Raw genomic sequence first — 19,214 nt, forward strand, 5'->3', positions numbered from 1 at the left:
CTCTCCATTTCTATCAAAGCTATTGTGTTTCAGGTTCTACACCTGACAATGAGCAGGTTACTGGCACAATGCATTCACTGAAACTGACTCGCATCACACGGTTAATTATCCACTTTGTGAGAATGAAAGCTGTGCACTAAGACATACTGTACACATGAAATTCACATCTCAGTCTGGTGTCTCACTGTTTTTCTACTAGTCTAGAATTTGCCTGGGGCTGTTTAGTTTCCTCTTAGTCACTGCTGCCTGCCACCACAGGACGGCCATTGATGGGGTTTGCATATGACCTCCATTACATTACGGATTGACATCCGCTTGAATCTTTTTCATATTTGCAACTGGTATAGTATGAGATATGGCATATCTTCATGATACCCTATCGTATGCCCTATTCTGTACAATAGCTTTTCTCACAGGATGTAAAGTATTCCTTGGAGACAATTATGCCACTGGGCCACTGAACATTTCTTTGTGCTGGTGTAGTCCTTTCTGTGTGGGTGTAATGTGTGAGAGAGGAGGAGAAAGATAATGACTGAAGAGAGTGGGTTTAGAGGGCCTGCGGGTCCGACAGCGATCATTGTGACGTGGTCGGAATTTTTCATGCTGCCCGCTCATAAAAAGATAAGCTTTATCCTATATGCAAAACGTAGCTCAAGAGAAAGTGCAAGTGTCCATGCTCATCATTCTTGGTGCTTCAAGTTCAATAGCCATAGCCTACCTCTGCGTGCGAGATCAGGTATGCATGTAGTCTCAATGAAATAGTTATAATAGGCTATAGCCTATGCATTGGTGGAGAAGCACACAGTTATCTTTCTAAATAGGTTTACATTGCCTAGAAATAAATATTGATCACCCATATTTGTCTCCATCTGAAAATCATCCCGCTCCTAAAAAAGGTAGGCTATATGCAAAACGTAGCTCAAGAGAAAGTGTCCACTTTCTCTCCAACTTTGTTTTATGTCCACGACCCCATTTTGATATCTGAAATGTCCCAACATTGTGAAAAAAAACTACCTAATTTAACAGCCAATGTTAACTTTTTTTATTTGAGTCTATGGCAGTCACTGTTAGAATGTTTTTTTATTATTTCTGATTGTCTCCTCCACGCACCATCACATACTTTTAATGTGGGGCTATGACAGTCAATTGCAAATTAGTCTGACATAAGGTCTCATCTCACCACCACTAATGAGATGGGTCTGCTTGATGCATGTCGCTTGGGAGATTCTCAAAGTCAGGCGGCGTGGTCGACAATGAGAACACTGAATCCAGAAGGGTAGCCTACCATGTGTTATATGGTGCTTTGAAATCAACTGGGAAGTCGGGAAAAATACACATCAAATCATGAAGTCAGTGAACTTTTGGTCGGAAAGTCAGAGCTCTATATAGAAGCCAGAGTTCAGAGTTCCCAGTTGCATCACTTATGTCTAAAATAACATTGCAGGACTGGAGGTTGGTTTCGGGATCAGTTCTTGCATACAGAAAAATAAAGGCAGTCAGATCGTTATGAAAACCTGCGGGTGTGGGCGAGATGAAGAAATCAGTGCTGCGCAGACCTCTAAGTGGGTACTTGTTCGTGCGTAGCATAAATTACTAGCTAGATATACGACTTCAGGTGTGTTAATATACTGGCAAGTCCGATGCATTAGTAGCCAACTAACGTTACGTTAGGTAGCTAGCTAACATACCGGTACATAGTGCTGTAATGACATGATATGCAATGTATTTCGTAAGATAACTAACAAATTGTCAGCCAACATAACATGAAACGTAACCTATTTGAAAAGTCATTACATTGCTTTAATTATGACAAATGTTGAGCTATGAATTTGCATCCACGCTCATCGGACTTCAGCTGCATATTTTCCGCCATTTACTTAAAATCTGAAAACGTTGTGAAGCCATGCCCATTTTCTGAAGAATTGGCTTTAAAAGGCCTTAAAAGAACAGAAATAGTGTTCACTACTTGTATACTTCGTATTTTGGTGAATTTAGTACGACATCTGGGAACTTTTGGAATACTAACTATTAGAGGTCGACCGATAATGAATTTTCAACGGCGATACCGATTATTGGAGGGCCAATAAAGTCGATACCGATTAAATATATATATATATAATGACAATTACAACACTGAATGAACACTTATTTTAACTTAATATAATACATCAATAAAATCAATTTAGTCTCAAATAAATGAAACATGTTCAATTTGGTTTAAATAATGCAAAAACAATGTGTTGGAGAAGAAAGTAAAAGCGCAATATGTGTCATGTAAAAAAAGTTAACGTTTAAGTTCCTTGCTCAGAACATATGAAAGCTGGTGGTTCCTTTTAACATGAGTATTCAATATTCCCAGGTAAGAAGATTAAGGTTGTAGTTATTATAGGACTATTTCTCTCTACCATTTGTATTTCATATACCTTTGACTATTGGAAGTTCTAATAGGTACTTTAGTATTGCCAGCCAAATCTCAGGAGTTGATAGGCTTGAAGTCAAAAACAGCGCAATGCTTGAAGCACAGTGAAGAGCTGCTGGCAAATGCACAAAAGTGCTGTTTGAATGAATGCTTACAAGCCTGCTGCTGCCTACCACCGCTCAGTCAGACTGTTCTATCAAATCATAGACTTAATTGTAACATAATAACACAGAAATACGAAAACAAAACGTTTATTCTTACAGTGAAATACAGAACCGTTCCGTATTTTATCTAACTGGTGGCATCCATAAGTCTAAATATTGCTGTTACATTGCACAACCTTCAATGTTATGTTATAATTATGTAAAATTCTGGCAAATTAATAATGGTCTGTTAGGAAGAAATGGTCTTCACACAGCTCGCAACGAGCCAGGGGGCACAAACTGCTGCATATACCCTGACTCTGCTTACACAGAATACAAGAAAAGTGACAATTTCTCTACTTAAAAGAAATTCATGTTAGCCGGCAATATTAACTAAAAATATATACTTGTGTATTGATTTTAAGAAAGGCATTGATGTTTATGGTTAGGTACACATTGGTGCAAAGATAGTGCTTTTTTTTGCGAATGCGCTTGTTAAATCACCTGTTGTTTGGTGAAGTAGGCTGTGATTCAATGACAAATTAACAGGCACCGCATAGATTATATGCAACGCTGGACAAGCTAGATAAACTAGTAATATCATCAACCATGTGTAGTTAACTAGTGATTATGTAAAGATAGATTTGTTTTTTTTATACGATAAGTTTAATGCTAGCTAGCCCCTTACCTCGGCTCCTTGCTGCACTCGCATAACAGGTAGTCAGCCTGCCACGCAGTCTCCTCATGGAGTACAATGTAATCGGCCATAATCAGTGTCTAAAAATGCCGATTACCAACTTGAAGTCGGCCCTAATTAAAAATCGGCCATTCCGATTAAAATCGGTTGACCTCTACTAACTATAGCCATACTATGATCGATAAGCATACTACATACTCAATTTACATCACAAATAGTACGGTTAGTATGATTATTCGAACACAGATACATTGTTCCTTCTCAGTATCTATACACCATCTTGATATTATTGACCATAGACTGCTGCGCCACTCGGGAGGTTAAGGCACTGCATCTCAGTGCAAGAGGCGTCACTACACGCCCTGGTTCGATTCCAGGCTGTATCACAACTGGCCATGATTGGGAGTCCCATAGGGCAGCACACAATTGGTCCAGCATCACCTGGGTTAGGGTTTGTCTGGGTAAGGGTTTGACCGGGGTAGGCCGTCATTGTAAATAAGTATTTGTTCTTTACTGACTTGCCTAGTTAAATAAAAGCAAAAAAAAAAACTGTGGTTTAAAAAAAATATGTGTTATGGCTTTTCAACCTCGGCTCTGAATCCACGATACGGCAATCTATCCAATGGAAGCTTCTCTAATGTCAAACATGCAAAGTGTGGTGTACCGCAGGGCAGCTCTCTAGGTCTTTTCTATTTTTACCAATGAGCTGCCAGTGGCATTAAACAAAGCATGTGTGCCCATGTATGATGATGATGATGATGATGATGATTCAGCCACATACGCATCAGCAACCACAGCTAATGAAGTCACTGAAACCCTTAAAGAGTTGCAGTCTGTTTTGGAATGGGTGCCCTGTAATAAACTGGTCCTGAACATCTAAAACTAAGAGCATTGTATTTGCTACAAGTCATTCCCTAAGCTCTAGACCTCAGTTGAATCTGGTAATGAATGGTGTGGCTGTTGAACAAGTTGACGAGACTAAATTACTTTGCGTTCCTTTAGATTGTATACCATCATGGTCAAAACATGTAAATTCAATGGTTGTAAATATGGGGACAGGTCTGCTGGAATAAAGAGATGCTCTGCTTTTTTGACACCACACTCCAAAAAGCAAGTCTGGCAGGCTCTAGTTTTGTCTTATCTTGATTATTGTCCAGTTGTGTGGTCGAGTGCTGCAAGGAAATACCTAGTTAAGCTGTAGCTGGCCCAGAACAGAGTGGCACGTTTTGCTCTTCATTGTAAATCAGAGGGCTGATATAAATACTATGCGTGCCAGTCTCTCTTGGCTAAGAGTTGAGAAGTGACTGACTGCATCACTTCTTTTCATAAGAAACATTGTGTTGAAAATCCCAAATAGTTTGCATAGTCAATTTACACACAGCTTTGACACACACACACACACACACACACCACCACCAGGGGTCTTTTCACAGTGACCAAAATCCAGAACAAATACAAGAAAGCGTACAGTATTATATAGCGACATTATTGCATGGAACTCTGTTCCATCTCATACTGTTCAAATTAACAGTAAACCTGGTTTCAAAAAACAGATAAAGCAACACCTCACGGCACAACGCCTCTCCCCTATTTGATCTAGATAGTTTGTGTGTTTGTATTGGTATGTAGGCTACATGTGCCTTGAGCTGTTCTTGTCTATTAATGTTCTGTATTATGTAATGTTTCATGTTTTGTGTGGACCCCAGGAAGAGTAGCTGCTGCTTTTGCAACAGCTAATGGGGTGAGCCTAATAAAATACCAAATACACCCCCCCCCCCAAAAAAAGGGTAAACATACCATTGTTCCATCTCAACTGGAAAGTGCTTTGATTTTTAAATCAGTAGCACACAACATGAACAATATCTTATACTGAACAAAAATATAAAAACACAACATGTAGTGTTAGTCGCATGTTTTATGAGCTGAAATAAAAGATCACAGAAATGTTCCATATCCACAAAAAGCCAATCTCTCAAATATCCAGCAACTTCGCAAAGCCAATGAATAGGAGTGAGACATTCCACAGGCCACAATCAACAGCTTGATCAACTATGCGAAGGAGATGTGTCGCGTTGCATGAGGCAAATGGTGGTCACACCAGACACTGATTTTCTGATCCATGCCCCTATGACTGTATTCCCAGTCATTTGAAATCCATAGATTTGGGCCTAATGAATTTATGTAAATTGATTTCCTTATATAAACTAACTCAGTAAAAATCATAGAAATTGTTGCGTTTATATTTTTGTTCAGTGTATATAATACATACACAATGCACACTTACAATAACCCCTAATGACAATTAATTGATGTCAATGTATCAATCATGCAATGATTTGGATTAGTAGTAGATAGCACATTGGACTGGAGTATGCATTGGCTGTTATAAACTGTTGTGAATGCTTATTGCTTACGACAGGTATCATGCTATGGTTAAATTGCCGTTGTACAAGCTTTATGACACAGTTTCAGTTACATGTAGCCCATCAACCATGTAGCATTCAGTTCAGTTAACCTATCAATACAGGGGTTAAATTTCAACCTCTCCCCCAAAAACACTGGGAGCAGGGGGGGGGAAAGGTGGACAGGATACTCCTATTGTCCCAACTCCTTGGAGCGTGATCCACCAGTGGCTATGCTAGGAATGGGCCTTTCTCCTCTCATCTACCCCAGAGCCATCTCCCACAGACTTCATAGACCCACTCAGCCAGAGTGTGTTTACAATGGGCACACCTGCAGTGTGCACACCCCCCACCCATCTGTCTCAACACAGAAGCTGCCTCACTCCTCTTTCCTTAATTTTTCTTGCTAGTTTCGGGTTACAGATGCTGCTAAACTGCTCGAGTTTATCCCACAGCAGTTGAGTGAGGGCCGTTGTCTCGTTTTCTGATTAATTGGTAACCTGGGGGCAATGAATCAATAACCAGAGGTAATTAGCTATTGGTTTACACTGTAACAGCCCATCCCTTGACCATTAGGCGAGATTAACAAGTCAAAGTCAGCCTTTGTCTTCTAAAAAATTCTCAGGATTCCAGACATTCTCTCTATACTAAATGTTCTGCGTGAGTTTCCATTGGTTTAGGAAGCAGATTATGAGGAAGCTGTACAATTGGAGAATTGGGGCATCTAATGTATGAATAAGGGAGGTTTTAGTTTGAGGGTTTAAACAGTTGATCGGAAGGGGTTAGTAAGGCTAACTGCCATCTCATTCCAAAATCATGAGTATTAATATGGAGTTGGTCCCCTTTGCTTCTATAAACAGCCTCAGTAGTAAATGTTGCAAACGAGGACAGATTATTTTTTACACGCTACGCGCTTCAGCACTCCCATTCTGTGAGCTTGTGTGGCCTACCACTTTGCGGCTGAGCCGGTGTTGCTCCTAGACGTTTCCACTTAACAATAACAGTACTTACAGTTGACTGGGGCAGCTCTTACAGGGCAGAAATTTGACGAACTGACTTGTTGGAAAGGTGGCATCCTATGACAGTGCAATGTTGAAAGTTACTGATCTCTTCAGTAAGGCTATTTTACTGCAAATGTTCGTCTATGGAGATTGCATGGCTTTGTGCTCAATTTTATACACCTGTCAGCAACGGGTGTGGCTGAAATAGCCAAATTCACTAATTTGAAGGGGTGTCCACATACTTTGTACATATAGTGTACTATAGGACCTGGAAAGTAAACATATCTATGTTAAAGTTAACTGGCAAATGTCATTACAAGGGAAACTCCTTGTCAAAACATGGATGAATCAACTGCGTTGTGGTACTTTGCATTAGAGAAACGACAGGATTTTCAATGGGAGACATAAGCCCAGATGGCAATGTTTGGTGAACGTATTGGGAGGCTACGCTGTTACAACCCAGTAGCAGGACAGGGTTTTGCTCCATTGGTCTCACTCTATCCCACTCTCTCAGACAAGGCCACGTCACAATGCATTACTATGTCAACAGAGAGTGGAATGTAACCGAACAGGACTGTTTGCCAGCCAGCCATCGTCCTTCCCTCTCCCCACGCCCCTCCCACTCGCCCTCTCTGCCCCACTTTCTCACCCATGCCGTTTGCTCTATATGTGTGACATACAAGGGTGAAAAAGCACCACCACTGGAGTTAAAATATATATATTTTTTTATCCATCCATACTGTATGGGGGTTTGAATGACTAAATTACATATTTTTTATATCACAACTAAAGCCACCCTTGCAACACAAGGGAGTACTCTAAACTAATTCAAATCTACACAGGTGAGGAATAGATTTTTTATTCAAAGGACACCTGGATTGTACAATATTTGCACAAGCGCTCAAGTTGGTTGTTGATCATTACTAGACAGCTATTTTCAAGTCCTGACAGATTTTCAAGATGATTTAGGTCCAAACTGTAACTAGGCCACTCAGGAACATTCAATGTCATTTTGGTAAGCGACTCCAGAGTATATTTGGCCTTGTGTTTAAGGTCATCGTCCTGCTGAAAAGGTGAATGTGTTACCCAGTATCTATTGAAAAACAGAACCAGGCATTCCTTTAGGATTTTGCCTGTGTTTAGCTGTATTGTTTTTTTATCATAAAAAAAACAAAAAACTCCCGGAGTCCTTGCCGATGACAAGTATACCCATAACATGATGCAGTCACCACCATACTTGAAATTATGAAAGTGGTACTCAGTAATGTGTTGGATTTACCTCAAACATAACACTTTGTATTCAGAACATAAAGTTCATTTCTTTGCCACATTTTTTGCAGTTTTACTTTAGTGCAACAGGATGCATGTTTTGGAATAAAACATTCTGTAGAGGCTTTCTTATTTTCACTCTGTATTGTGAACTACAATGTTGATCCATCCTCTGTTTTCTCTTATCACAGCCATTAAACTAACTGTTTTAAAGTCAGTATTGGCCTCATGGTGAAATTCTTGAGCACTTTCTTTCCTCTCTGGCAACAGTTAGGAAGGATGCCTGTATATTTGTTGTGACATCTACCGATAGGGGCCCTTCTTTGCGAGGCATTGGAAAATCTCCCTGGTTTTGTGGTTGATTCTGTGTTAGTCGAACAGTGTATTTCAGAGGGACCTTGCAGCTTGATGTGCACCCACACTGCCCGTTCATCATGTCACAATGAATAAGAAATTATGGCATAGCACTGGGAGTCATTACTTGAATATGTCACCCCTGTATGGGATTGTCGTCCGTTTCTACCTAAGTGGAAAGCCTGAGTCTCATTGCTCAACTTGTACACATAATTATCTGAGAAGTTAAATGTAGAGGACCATCTAATTGTGCTTAATATTCTCTTTGATGTATTAGAACTGACCTGGTGAATCCAGTTGTAGTGTTGACTGCCATTCTCCTCCAGCTCTGTTGAACTCTTTAAATCAACTCCCCTATGATTCCTATTTTGGTTCTCATCACCAACTGCGACATTCTCTCTCTGCCAGTGCTCCCATGTGGCCTTTTCATTAGGGTTGTGATCAGAAAACTGGATTTCATCGAAGCAACATTCAGTGTGCATTCACGGTGCATGTATCTTTTATCCTCTTTATTACATGTTACACTTGACAGGAGTGGGGACAGACTTTTAGTAGGAACCATGTCTGCGTTTGCCAAACTGTCAATGAGAAGATTCAGGTACTTATGTGGATGGCATGCACATGTATTGCGGTCACTAGGCTTAGTCTCGAACATAGAATGGCCTGTATCTTCTAAACTGTCTGTAGGACAAGAGGTGTTGCCTCTTACACTTTTGACTGTAGTCCTTGTGCAGTATTATCCTATCTTTTTTCTTTCCTTCCAACAGTGTCTCTTCCCTGGGAGCAGAATTAATGTTTTTTTGCTTTTCATTGGTAGATTTATTTTTCTGTTGCATGATGGGCAATGGTATTTCTCACTGACCGTTGACGTTAGTTCTCTAGTCCTTTTTTCTGTACCTCAGCCTTATCTCTCATCTTTAATTCATCTCATCAGCATCTTATTTTTTGCTCTAAGGTTTTTCCATCTCCCTTTTGAGTTTCACTTGCTCTGCCAGGGCCTAGTGTTGATCTTTGTCTGTTCCTTGTTAGGATAGGTGAATGCTCTGGTGTGCTGCATTGTACAAGGGCTGGGTCTCCCTGGATTTCCTGCTCTTAGATTAATTAGTTCATGAAGGTTCTCTTTTCACTACACCTCTTCTATGAGTTTCTCCATTTCTCCCGAAGCTTCTCTTTACATTTCTCAACTCGATTTCTGCTCTGGATATCCCCCAAAAAATGTTTATTACAATCTCAAAAGTAGGCCTAATATTCAATTAGGACAACAATTTAGATTTGCATAATGACTTCCTCTCTCCTCTCAGGATCAGCATTTTGTCTCTCCCTGTGTTCTCTCTGCACTCAACATCTTACGTCCTCAAGCTGACATGGATAAAAACAAAATTAGTCTATAGCCAACCTTTTTTTTCCCAAGTACAACAGTGCCTCTTCAACCTCAGGAGGCTGAAGAAATGTGGCTGCCTGTCGGGCTGTATCACTGCCAGGTACGGCAACTGCACCAACCGCAACCGCAGGGCTCTCCAGAGGGTGGTGCGGTCTGCCCAGCGGGGACAAACTACCTGCCCTCCAGGACACCTACAGCACCCGATGTCACAGGAAGGCCAAAAAGATCATCAAGGACAACAACCACCCGAGCCACTGCCTCTTCACCCCGCTATTATCCAGAAAACGAGGTCAGTACAAGGTGCATCAAAGCTGGGACCGAGAGACAAAAACAGCTTCTATCTCAAGGCCATTAGAACGTTAAAACAGCCATTACTAGGCAGCTACACCAGCAGACAACCTGGGCCCTCTCTAAAATGATCTGCCGAAATTGTTGCAACCCCTATTACTAGCCTGTTCAACCTCTCGTATCTTCTGAGATTCCCAAAGATTGAAAAGCTGCCGCGGTCATCCCCCTCTTCAAAGGGGGTGACACTCTAGACCCAAACTGCTACAGACCTATATCTATCCTACCCTGTCTTTAAGGTCTTCAAAAGCCAAGTTAACAAAACAGATTACCGACCATTTCGAATCCCACTGTACCTTCTCCACTATGCAATCTGGTTTCAGAGCTGGTCATGGGTGCACCTCAGCCACGCTCAAGGTCCTAAACAACATCATAACCGCCAACGATAAGAGACATTACTGTGCAGCTGTATTCATCAACCTGGCCAAGGCTTTCGACTGTCAATCACCACATTCTTATTGGCAGACTCGACAGCCTTGGTTTCTCAAATGATTGCCTCGCCTGGTTCAGCAACTACTTCTCTGATAGAGTTCAGTGTGTCAAATTGGAGGGCCTGTTGTCCGGACCTCTGGCAGTCTCTATGGGGGTGCCACAGGGTTCAATTCTTGGGTTGACTCTTCTCTGTATACATCAATGATGTCGCTCTTGCTGCTGGTGAGTCTCTGATCCACCTCTACGCAGACACCATTCGGTATACTTCTGGCCCTTCTTTGGACACTGTGTTAACAACCCTCCAGACGAGCTTCAATGCCAAACAACTCTCCTTCCGTGGCCTCCAACTGCTCTTAAATACAAGTAAAACTAAATGCATGCTCTTCAACCGATCACTGCCCGCACCTGCCCGCCTGTCCAGCATCACCACTCTGGACGGTTCTTACTTAGAATATGTGGACAACTACAAATACCTAGGTGTCTGGTTAGACTGTAAGCTCTCCTTCCAGACTCACATCAAACATCTCCAATCCAAAGTTAAATCTAGAATTGGCTTCCTATTTCGCAACAAAGCATCCTTCACTCATGCTGCCAAACATACCCTCGTAAAACTGACCATCCTACCAATCCTCGACGACATCATTTACAAAATAGCCTCCAATACCCTACTCAATAAATTGGATGCAGTCTATCACAGTGCCATCAGTTTTGTCACCAAAGTCCCATATACTACCCACCACTGCGACCTGTACGCTCTCATTGGCTGGCCCTTGCTTCATACTCGTCGCCAAACTCACTGGCTCCAGGTCATCTACAAGACCCTGCTAGGTAAAGTTCCCCCTTATCTCAGCTCGCTGGTCATCATAGCAGCACCCACCTGTAGCACGCGCTCCAGCAGGTATATCTCTCTCGTCACCCCCAAAGCCAATTCCTCCTTCGGCTGCCTCTCCTTCCAGTTCTCTGCTGCCAATGACTAGAACGAACTCCAAAAATCTCTAAAACACTAATTTCCCTCACTCGCTTTAAGCAACAGCTGTCAGAGCAGCTCACAGATCACTGCACCTGTACATAGCCCATCTATAATTTAGCCCAAACAACTACCAAGTCTTCCCCTACTGTATTTATTTAGCTCCTTTGCACTTACTTCCAATGCAAATCTACCATTCCAGTGTTTTACTTGGTATATTGTATTTACTTCGCCACCATGGCCTTTGCCTTTACCTCCCTTATCTCGCCTCATTTGCTCACTTTGTAAAAATACTTATTTTTCTACTATATTATTGACTGTAGGTTTTTTTTACTCCATGTGTAACTCTGTGTTGTTGTACGTGTCAAACTGCTTTGCTTTATCTTGGCCAGGTCGCAATTGTAAATGAGAACTTGTTCTCATCTTGCCTACCTGGTTAAATAAAGGTGAAATAAAATAAAAATCTGACCGAATTTTGAATTCCGGAAAGTGAGTGTGGAAGAGGTGAAACAATTATTGTGTATCAACAATGACAAGGCACCGGGGACTGACAACTTGGATGGAAAATGACTAAGGATAATAGCGGACGATATTGCCAGTCTTATTTGCCATATCTACAATTTAAGCCTCCTCTCAGGCCTGGAGAGAAGCAAAAGTAATTCAATTATCCAAGAATAGTAAAGCCCCCTTTACTGACTCAAATAGCCAACCAATCAGCCTGTTACCAAACCTTAGCAAATTTTTGGAAAAAATGGTGTTTGACCACATGCAATGCTATTTTACAGTAAAATAAATTGACAAACATTCAGCATGCTTACAAGGAAGGACATTCAACAAGCACAGCACACAAATAACTGATGATTGCATGAGAGAAATTCATGATAAAAAGATTGCGGGGGCTGTTTTGTTAGACTTCAGTGCGGCTTTTGACAATATTGATCAGAGTCTGCTGCTGTAAAAATGTACAGTTGAAGTCAGAAGATTACATACACTTAGGTTGGAGTCATTAAAACACGTTTTTCAACCACTCCACAAATTTCTTCTTAAACTATAGTTTTGGCAAGTCGGTTTGGACATCTACTTTGTGCATGACAAGTAATTTTTCCAACAATTGTTGACAGATTATTTCACTGTATCACAATTCCAGTGGGTCAGAAGTTACATACACTAAGTTGACTGTGCCTTTAAACAGCTTGGAAAATTCCAGAAAATGAGGTCATGGCTTTAGAAGCTTCTGATAGGCTAATTGACATCATTTGATTCAATTGGAGGTGTACCTGTAGATGTATTTCAAGGCCTACCTTCAAACTCAGTGCCTCTTTGCTTGACATCATGGGAAAATCAAAAGAAAAATCAGCCAAGACCTCAGAAAATTAATTGTTGACCTCCACAAGTCTGATTCATCCTTGGGAACAATTTCCAAACACCTGAAGGTACCACATTCATCTGTACAAACAATAGTACATAAGTATAAACACCATGGGACCAAGCCTCCGTCATACCACTCAGGAAGGAGACGCGTCCTGTCTTCCAGAGATGTATTTTGGTGCGAAAAGTGCAAATCAATCCCAGAACAGCAAAGGACCTTGTCAAGATGCTGGAGGAAACAGTTACAAAAGTATCTATATCCACAGTAAAAAGAGTCCTATATCGACATAACCTGAAAGGCCGCTCAGCAAGGAAGAAGCCACTGCTCCAAAACCGCCATAAAAAAGCCATACTACGGTTTGCAACTGCACATGGGGACAAAGATAGTAGTTTTTGGTGCTCTGGTATGATGAAACAAAAATAGAACTGTTTGGCCATAATGACCATCATTATGTTTGGAGGAAAAAGGGGGAGGCTTGCAAGCCGAAGAACACCATCCCAACCGTGAAGCACAAGGGTGGCAGCATCATGTTGTGGGGGTGCTTTGCTGCAGGAGGGACTGGTGCACTTGACAAAAAAGATGGCATCATGAGGAAGGAAAATTATGTGGATATATTGAAGCAGCATCTCAAGACATCAGTCAGGAAGTTAAAGCTTGATCACAAGTGGGTCTTCCAAATGGACAATGACCCCAAGCATACTTCCAAAGTTGTGGCAAAATGGCTTAAGGACAACAAAGTCAAGGTATTGGAGTGCCCATCACAAAGCCCTGACCTCAATCCTGTAGAAAATTTATGGGCAGAACAGAAAAAGCGTGTGCGAGCAAGGAGGCCTACAAACCTGACTCAGTTACACCAGCTCTGTCAGGAGGAATGGGCCAAAATTCAACCAACTTATTGTGGGAAGGCTACCCAAAACGTTTGACCCAAGTTAAACAATTTAAAGGCAATGCTACCAAACTACTACCAAATACTAATTGAGTGTGTAAACTTCTGACCCACTGGGAATGTGATGAAAGAAATAAATCACTATTATTATTCTGACATTTCACATTCTTAAAATAAAGTGGTGATCCTAACTGACCTAAAACAGGGAATTTTTTGTTGGATTAAATGACAGGAATTGTGAATAACTGAGTTTAAATGTATTTGGCTAAGGTGCATGTAAAATTCCGCCTTCAACTGTATGTGTTATGGCTTTACATCCCCTGCTACATTGTGGATAAAGAGTAACCTGTCTAACAGAACACAGAGAGTGTTCTTTAATGGAAGCGTCGCCAACATAATCCAGGTAGAATCAGGAATTCCCCAGGGCAGCAGTTTAGGCCCCTTGCTTTTGTCGCACCTAGTCTACTGTTCAGTCGTGTGCCACAAAAAGGGACTTAGTAAAATTGCAATTGGCTCAGAACAGGGCAGCACGGCCGGCCCTTAGATGTACACACAGCGCAAATAATAATATGCATATCAATCTCTCCAGGCTCAAAGTGGAGGAGAGATTGACTTCATCCCTACTTGTATTTGTGAAAGGTATTGACATGAAAGCACTGGAGCTGTCTGTTTAAACGACTAGCACACAGCTCTACATAGAGCCATGACTACATGGAACTCTTCCACATCAGGTAACGGATGCAAGCAGTAGAAATCAGAAAGAAAGAAAAAACATAAATACACACCTTATGGAACAGCGGGGACTGTGAAGCAACACAAAACACATGCACACACGATAACATACAAACTATACACACGTCCACATGAATTTTGTGTTGTAGATATGTGGTAGTAGAGTAGGGCCTGAGGGCACACAGTGTGCTGTGAAATGTTATGAATGTAATGTTTTTTTAAATTTTATAACTGCCTTCATTTTTCTGTACCCTGCCTTGGCAGCAGCTAATGGGGATCCATTATAAATACAACCGGAGTGACGTGACAACACTGGCTACAACAAAATGGTTCCAGTCTGGCTAGCTACATTGTCAGATATACATTTCTAATTTTGTCAGACAGTACACTTGAACTCGCAATGAAAATGACTGTTAGCTAGCGAAAGTTAGCTTGCTGACTAGCTACTTGTATGATCTGTGTATTATTCGAATCAGAAATCCATTTGCATTGCTATTTATAGCCTAATGTTAGCTGGCTAACATTGAACCTAGTTGGTTAGCTCTTTAGCTACCTGCAGATGCATACTAGAGCTATGACAATGTTTGTATTGGTAGTAGTATGAGTTGGGATTATGCCGGTTCATTATAGCAATCTAGATGAACCAACACACACAAGTTTCTACTTTAATACAATGTAAAAAAGACAACTTCAAATTTAAGACCAGATTGAGGCAGACGTTCACACGAGATGGGGAGAGAGGCAAATGGGAGAAACAGTGGTTGAATGCAGGGATCGTTCCCTGTTCTCAGGTGGAAAGTTGTATGTGACACGTGCCGGAGATTGTCAGCACTACACCAAGGCTCTGCACAGGAAATTCTAATATTAAATGGTTGATGGCAGTGGGTAACCAAATCACAGATTGCATTTGCCTTGTCCAAACATTTTGGGACGGCTGATCTACGTTTCCCAAGTGCTGGGTGTTTGAAAGCATTTTTGTTATCACAATTTCTCCCAACAAAAAAACAATAAATCACACAACCTTCAAGAAAAATCTAATGAATTTCAATATTCAGGTGGTTTGTGCCTACTCGTTGAAAATCCTTGTCATCTTCTTACTCTACATAGACAAAATGTACGCATTGACAATGAACTAATTAGACAAAAGCAGTACTTCAATGTGTGAGATAAGAGGTATGGCGTGGGAGCATGAAGAGTCAAATGCGTCTCTCATGGCCAATGTGTGAGAGTTGGCAGCTCTGAATCACAGCGCATATTTTACTTCCTTCTTTGCTCCAATGGGTACACTCGCAATGGCCGCCAGTCCACCCACTACGCCATCGGCTTGAATGGGGACGCCCGTTCTAGTCATATGGCAGCACATGCAGTCAGGAGCAGAGGAAAGGATAAAGTGTGTGCCTTTTTGCTATTCAAAACGGTTATTACGGTGACCATGGTCATTTGGCAGGCCAAAATTCCATGACCGTCAGGGCGCCCTTTTCCACCCCTCTGGAAACTGTAGTTCTTATTGACAGTTTTAGCAGGTGGGTGAGAGGCCTGACCAATGTCACAAAAAAATTACTTTGAAAATCCTGTGCCTAATTGAATTGTTCAAGAATTCTGCATGACCTACTTCTAATCTTGAAGCATAATTTTCTACACTACCTACCTACACTGATCTCTGAATGAAGCAATTTAAGGATCCTATGGTTCTAACAATGAAATGAGCTTTAAGATGCATTTGGGAAACCGGGCCCAGGGCAGTTGTGCTTTCCCATGAGTACCTTTCCACCTTTTTGATACTTATTGACAATTTGTCCTATAGAAGGTAATCATTTCATTACAACATTAATTGGTATGTGACCTGTTTCAGGAAACTAGGCATATGTCGCAAGTCACGAATTTACAGGAGCCATTTGAACGTAAAATAGTTATCAAAATGCGTTTTTTTGGCAGAAATGCCTACTTGAACATGTGAACTTTCATGTGCCTTAATACATTTGTATGCCATCTGTACAAGACTAACTCCTACCAATTGGATACCATGAACTTGGGGAGAAAAAAGGGGTGAAAATATATAAAGAAAAAGGCAGGGACCTTCCTGCTAGCCATGATTGGCTGAGATAATGAGTGGGCTGGACATGCCGAGAGAGGAGTTTCAGATTGGTCTGCGGTGTAGGATCAGGTCTATAAAATGAGCTGCTCGTTATGCGTACATAATCCTTTCTACTGCAATTTTTCTAAAAATATAACGTTAGCCATGGAGAACTGCAAATATGTTGCTACTGCCCTGAATTTATCAGGCACTAATCGACAAAGCTCAGTGGGAAAAATATGTGATTGACTATCTTCTGGAGGACGATTGTGCCATGCACAATCCCTGATTTAGGTAAAAACATTTTAATAGAAGACATTGTAGTCTTCAGATGAATGAAAACACACATACCCATTAACAGTACACCCTCCATATAATTCATAACATAGGCCTAATAGTACTGTATAGTTATTTTTACTTGCACACATTATAGCTGGGTCACCCCGTCCTGCCCCAACACCACAATCAGCTTTAGGATCTTAGTGAAACATTCATTGGTTTCAGGTGTTAGGCCAAGGCCAGAGTGACAACAGTACAGCAGACTCCCAGGGCCAGGACTGAGCAGCCCAGCAGCTAGGGATTACGTAAATAGGTATCGCCAGTGACGTGGGCATGTCTTCAATACAGGCTCCTTTTGTTGCACAGTATTCCGTATAAGGCATCCAAACAGACCTTATGAAAGTTGCAGGGTATACCCTTAATCTTAAAAACAAATCTAGTGATATTTTACGTAACTTTTTATTTCTTCCATGCATTGTGGGAGGATAACCAACCTTCCAATCAATGGCAATTAATTTAATAGCCAATATAAATGCTCGGTTGTACAGTTCCTTCTCATAATTGCTGACTTAAGACAGTTAGGATCTCCAGTATCAACATTTCCCAGCAAACGAAAACAGGAAGAACCTGTAGATCTGCTGAGAAAAGAACATACTATTTGCCAGAATTCAGCCAGCCTTCACAAGACCACAATATACAGTTGAAGTCAGAAGTTTACATACACCTTACCAAATCCATTTAAACTCCAGTTTTACAATTCCTTACATTTAATCCTAGTAAAAATCCCCTGTTTTTTTTGCCACAACTTTGGAAGTATGTTTGGGGTCATTGTCCATTTGGAATACCCATTTGCGACCAAGCTTTAACTTCCTGACTGATGTCTTGAGATGTTGCTTCAATATATCCACATCAATTTCCTGCCTCATGAAGCCATCTATTTTGTGAAGTGCACCAGTCCCTCCTGCAGCAAAGCACCCCCACAACATGATGCTGCCACCCTTGTGCTTCACAGTTGGGATGGTGTTCTTCGGCTTGCAAGCCTCCCCCTTTTTCCTCCAAACATAACTATGGTCATTACAGCCAAACAGTTCCATTTTTGTTTCATCAAACCAGAGGACATTTCTCCAAAAGTACGATCTTTGTCCCCATGTGCAGTTGCAAACTGTAGTCTGGCTTTTTTTTATGGCGGGTTTGGAGCAGTGACTTCCTTGCTGAGCAGCCTTTCAGGTTATGTCGATATAGGACTCGTTTTACTGTGGATATAGGTACTTTTGTACCCGTTTCCTCCAGCATCTTCACAAGGTCCTTTGCTTTTGTTCTGGGATTGATTTGCACTTTTCGCACCAAAGTACATTAATCTCTAGGAGACAGAACGTGTCTCCTTCCTGAGCGGTATGACAGCTGCGTGGTCCCATGGTGTTTATACTTGCGTACTATTGTTTGTACAGATGAACGTGGTACCTTCAGGCGTGTGGAAATTGCTCCCAAGGATGAACCAGACTTGGAGGTCTACAATTATTTTCTGAGGTCTTGGCTGATTTCTTTTGATTTTCCCATGATATCAAGCAAAGAGGCACTGAGTTTGAAGGCATGCCTTCAAATACATCCACAGGTACACCTCCAATTGACTCAAATGATGTCAATTAGCCTATCAGAAGCTTCTAAAGCCATGACATCATTTTCTGGAATTTTCCAAGCTGTTTAAAGGCACAGTCAACTTAGTGTATGTAACTTCTGACCCACTGGAATTGTGATACAGTGAATTAAGTGAAATAATCTGTCAACAATTGCTGGAAAAATTACTTGCGTCATGCACAAAGTAGATTGTCCTAAACGACTTGCCAAATCAGTTTGTTAAGAAGAAATTTGTGGAGTGGTTGAAAAATGAGTTTTAATGACCAACCTAAGTGTATGTAAACTTCCGACTTCAACTGCATGTCCCCTTGTGCTTTACACCTCCAGTAGAATAATCATATTTCTGAGTGCATGATATTCAATTTCACTGGCATATAGTACGTTCTATGGAGGTTCTTAAACTGCAGTCATTTACAGATGAAATTATATGAACATGTCTGGGCATTCTAACATATCTGTACCCATTCATCATCAATAGTGTCTCCCAGGCCTTCCTCACAGTTGTGTGTCATCGGGAAAAGCCTCTATCACCCTTCATAAAGTTTGGAAATCAACTTGAGGTTTGTCAGACATCCATAAAATAGGATCTGGACAATCCAGCAAACATTGGACTGACTGGTCTTCCCTGGCTGCCTGACCCTGCTGAGACCCCTATCAACATCTAATCCTCCTAAAATGAGGCATGACAAAGAATTACCTTGGTGTACATTTATACATTATATTATCCCAGAACAGAATCAATGGTTCAATAACTGAAATGACCATTATTCCCAGATCCCAGACTGTAGCTTTAAGCTTTAGCTGCTGTCCTGTGCCTACTGAATGTCTA

The 19,214-nt window shown here is 41.2% G+C and overlaps 1 protein-coding gene across 2 annotated transcripts in view; it reads right to left on the reverse strand.

Moving 5' to 3' along the window:
* Positions 1-19,214, reverse strand: part of cgnb (cingulin b) — a 53,015-nt gene that overhangs the window by 27,564 nt on the left and 6,237 nt on the right. The window lies entirely within an intron of this gene.

The sequence above is a fragment of the Salmo salar genome, chromosome 27 (genome assembly GCF_965601325.2).
Source record: "Salmo salar chromosome 27, fSalSal1, whole genome shotgun sequence".
NCBI lineage: Eukaryota > Metazoa > Chordata > Actinopteri > Salmoniformes > Salmonidae > Salmo > Salmo salar.